This window comes from Nicotiana tabacum, chromosome 3 (genome assembly GCF_000715075.1).
Source record: "Nicotiana tabacum cultivar K326 chromosome 3, ASM71507v2, whole genome shotgun sequence".
Classification (NCBI taxonomy): domain Eukaryota; kingdom Viridiplantae; phylum Streptophyta; class Magnoliopsida; order Solanales; family Solanaceae; genus Nicotiana; species Nicotiana tabacum.
The window spans coordinates 61,199,027-61,204,003 of NC_134082.1; positions in this window are offsets into that span (position 1 = coordinate 61,199,027).

Consider the following 4,977-nt stretch of genomic DNA (forward strand, 5'->3'; position numbering starts at 1 on the left):
AATAGCTAAATATCTGATTTAAATACATGTTGTAACTCATGTGCTTTTATTAAGTTTTAACCGCTTTTATTATTATCATTTATTTTACAGAATTGCAACGTCGTGAAAATGCGTCTCGAACCACGTCACAATCAATGCACCCGTAATTGTCGACACATTTGGACTTCGTTGAGATTTGGATTTGGGTCACATCAATGTGCACCCGAATTTAAGAATGTGATTTAATTAAACCGCGCCAACAGAACCTAACGCGTTATTATCTTTGTAGGAGGCCATGAAGTTTATTAAATGGCCTATCTTGAATTCTAAATAACTATCGTCAGTTGTTGAGGGCCCCGCAATTGTTTTTTTTTTATTTGGCGAGGCTTGTCCTATTATTTTAGAAGGGTATCCTACAGTGACTACATTTCTATTATTTTTATTTCCAGAGATGGAAGAAAAGAAAGCGTGTGTGCTAATTGAAGTATATACTTCAGCTTAAACCAAACTCCTGTCAATTTTGATTGATTACTTTTAAGGTAAAAAGGACGTCATGCCTTTTACGAAAATGATTTGGTCGAATAACAGATTACATATGAGATAAGATGAAATGCAATACTTAATCCGAACATTTCTTAATTCGAACTTAACTGAACTTATTTGAACTGGGTTAAAGGATAACTGGCGAAGTAAAATGCTTTAATTTATCATATACAAGTTAGCGAAATACAACGTTTAATCCGAGCATTTCTTGTATTGAGCTTAACCAAACTTATATGGGCTAGTCTTAAAAGAAACTAAATGAAACAGAAAATGGTATTGTGTAAAGTCGAAATATGCATACTTATACTAAACAGACAATTATCGAGCCCAAATACAAAAGGGTGAAACTCAGTCGGCTATCAGTATACTCTTTTGAACCATTGAAACATGAGCTAAATCAATTTCCACAAGGCCTGTTAATGTACTATGAATATTACAGCAAATGCTTGAACTTCTTCAACCTTTTTCATTTCATGCTTTCAGACTGTTCCAATTACATCAATATGGGATTTGAAATGTGTACCTGAAAATGCCGAAAGTGCAAAAGAGAAGGAGAAGAAGATAGGAATCAGCAGCAGCCAAAAGGCAGAATTAACAGTAGCAGCAAGACAAAATGCAGCAGCAATAGCGAGCAAGATAGCAGCAACAATCAGAACAGCACAACAGAAAGGATTCTGTTGCGAGATGGAACTAGAGTTGAAGGAGAACAACTCGATGAAACAGCACACAGTGCGATACTCCAGACAGTCCAATTCCGGAATATACCAATGCAGCAGAACACTAACAATAATCTCGATTGAAGAAAGAACACTGCCTAACGTATTGACAATAAATGAACTTCAGACAAACAAGACCAAATTTCTGATTTCTTAGTCTGTTTTCTCTCTTTCTTGCTCTCTTTCTATTCTTGTCAACTCTCTCTTTTCTTTCTATCTTCACAGTGGGTGTGTGTTTTCTTTTCTGTGTATCTCTCAATGTCTCTCTGTGTATTATCCCCTTTGTCTATTATCCCAAAAAATCCCTCCCCTTCCACTGATGGCCCCCCTATCTCTTAATGTGCCTCCCTTTTATAAGCCTCAACATCAAACCTTTTACAGCCTGTTAAATTAATCAGATACCCCTCCCATGTGCCCCTTTCTTTTCAGTTTCCACTCAGCTATTTAAGTATTAATCCCATGACATTCCCTTGGCAGGCTTTAACTTTTCATTTTATTATCTAAAAGCAAGTATGGGCAGTAGAATATATCTGACAGCATATACTGTCAGATTGTTTAAAACTTAAAAGCTTCTTAATGCAGAAAAACAGGCTGTGCACAAGGCACATGAGGTGCACCAATGCACATGCTGTGCACGAGTGCACATGCCTTCCAATTCAGAATTTAAACATAAACAATCCTTTTCACATTGACTGATCCAAATCAACAACTATAAGTAAACAAAACTGGTTCTGAATTGATTTCAACAAATGTTCAACAGAAGCAAATCGATTTACTATGCTCAGACAGTTGAAATTAATTGACGACACATGTCGACTCGACTATATTAGTATTAACATACACAATCGTAGCCAAAAATCAGACATTTAAACAGTATTGATACATGGTTCGCATTATACTGACTAAGCAGAAATACACTCGAGGAGTCAACTAGTCAGTCCAAACTCGAAAATCAGCTACTTGCACAAACAAATACATAATGCCTTATCAGAAAAGGAGGGGGGGAATTTAGACAAACAAACAGAGGTTCAGGCGAAGTGGTTGAAGCACAGTTGATAGAGGTCAAGGACATAAACAGAAAACGAACAGACCCTTACAACAATCAAACAAACCAAAAACAACTAAGAAAAGAAAGAAAACTCACCTTAAACCGCAAAAAGATCGAAACCTTAACTCGGACTTGGTCAGGCCTTTCTTAAGGCTGAATGGACTTTAAACGAAGTGTTTCTCAGACGAGAAACACTTTGATTAAAGTCCATTAGACCTTAATCTCTTCGGTTGAACCAGTGACGGAGGAACACCAAATTTCCAAAACTCAGATCTGGGATTCATGCCTCCCTGATCAGATTCGGACCAAACCAAGTATGGTTTGGTCACGAGGGGGGTCTGGGGAGTGTCTGGTATGAAACTGGGTTTAAACTGAGTAGATCGAGTTTTGACTCGAATCTTCAAATGAAGATTCGAGGACCTGGGGGGTGATTCGAACTAAACGGTTAACAGGTCTATGTTCAGGGTGGTGAGGGGGTTCTATGGTATTCATGGCGAGGTCATCGGCGTTCATGCCGCCGGGATTAATGGCGAGGGATAAGGGGGCGGCTAGGGTTTTGTGGGGAAGGAGGTGAAGACGGAAGCTGGGGTATTGGATAGGGGGCAGGGTGTGGTATGAGGCTTATATATGGAATGGGGGGATTGATTTCAACCGTTGGATGAGACGAGATGGACGGCTTGGATCTGAAGGTTCAAACGAAACGTCGTCGTTTGGCTCAGTAGGGGTCAGAATTGGTTCGGGTAACGGGTCGGGTAGTGGGATTACGGGTGAAAGATCTGGACCGTTGGATCGGCTTGGTTTAAACGGTTGTGATGGGTTGGCATCGAAACGACGTAGTTTTGGTGTTAAGCTACGTCGTTTCATGGCCTGGGGGTGGGCTGTTTGGACTGGTGGCTTGGGCTGTCCGTTTGGGCTGAGTTTGTTGGGCCAATTTTAACAAATTGGCCCAAGTCCGGAAGGGGTCTTTTCTTTCTTTTTTTTATTTCTTTTTTTCTTATTTATTTTAAAACAAAACTAAGCCAAAAATCAAATTAAAATTAAATACACACTCAAATACAATTATTTGCACACATACTAAAATATTTCAAAACAGGTAAGGTCAAACCAAATAAAATCACGGACGAAAATGCCTAATCACGATTTTCTATTTAACGACCGGATTACGGTTTGAATTATGCAGGACACATATTTTTTGAATTTTATTTTAATAAAGTAAATAAATAAAAATGGGCCAAAGTCATAAATAAATCAACAAAGTGCCGCACAAAAATCCGAAATTGTACAGCAGGGCCAATTATATTTGTTTTTATTTCTTTTTGGAGTGATTGTCGTGTGAAACAAAAATCACGTGCTCACAGCTGCCCCTCTTTGTTCGGAAACACGAAGAGTTTTCGTGCAAAGATAAAGTGAGCGTGTATGAACGATTTTTGCCTATGGACCACTCCGTATGAAGCATTTTTTTTTTTCGAAAGATCTGATCGAATCTTGCTTCAAAGATTTCCTACATATCCTGGGCTAAACAGGAATCAGGTCAATGTAGTTCGAGAAGTTTTGGTAGCTGGGGCTACCATGGGACTGCAATGCTTGCTGCTACTGCTGCTGCTGTTGTCACTGCTACGTCACTGACCGCCTTATTACAACCAAACGAAAATTGGAAACTGAACTAACTACTTATATGCATGTCAACTGCTAGTTACAAGATTCCTATCTATGATTCTTTTACGACTTGATCTTGGGTCTTAGCTGATTCTGCTTGTAGACTCTGATCCGAATCTTGATGCTTGCGAGTTGCGGCGACTTGTTTTTAATCTCCGGGATACCGAATAAAATGTGACTGGCAGAGGTCAGGACCTTAGTCAAATGTTGGAGTCGATTTGCTTTCCCTTTACTCTGATATCTCGGGATATCTCTTTTTTTTGTCTTTTTTTTTTCTTCTTTGATTCCGAACTGGGATTTATCTCGTGGGTCATTTCGATCCATGTGGCTCGAGGTCAGACCTGCGGGAGAAAAGAAACAAACAAACGAAATTTTCTGCCCCAGTTTCACTAGGAAAATTTCGTTACTTATTCACCAGGAAGTTCATAAAATTGATGAAAGAGGATATGCGTGCTCAGTTCAGGGTTGGAGCCCTAATATCGACTAGCTGGGGAAAGGTTCAGTTTAAGGTTTAAAACCCTAACGCCGAACAAAGGAAGAATCCAGTTTTAAGACCCTAATGCTCACTAAAAGGAAAATTCAGTTTAGGGTTTTAAAACCCTAATGCTGATTGCATGAAAAAGCTCAGTTTAGAGTTTAAAACTCTAATGCTGGCTGAAAGGAGAAAGTTCAGTATAGGGTTTAAAACCCTAATGCTGACTAAAAGGAAAATTCAGTTTAGGGTTTAAAACCCTAATGCTGATTGCATGAAAAAGCTCAGTTTAGAGTTTAAAACTCTAATGCTGGCTGAAAGAAAAAAGTTCAGTTTAGGGTTTAAAACCCTAATGCTGACTAAAAGGAAAATTCAGTTTAGGGTTTAAAACCCTAATGCTGATTGCATGAAAAAGCTCAGTTGAGAGTTTAAAACTCTAATGCTGGCTGAAAGAAAAAAGTTCAGTTTAGGGTTTAAAACCCTAATGCTGACTAAAAGGAAAATTCAGTTTAGGGTTTAAAACCCTAATGCTGATTGCATGAAAAAGCTCAGTTTAGAGTTTA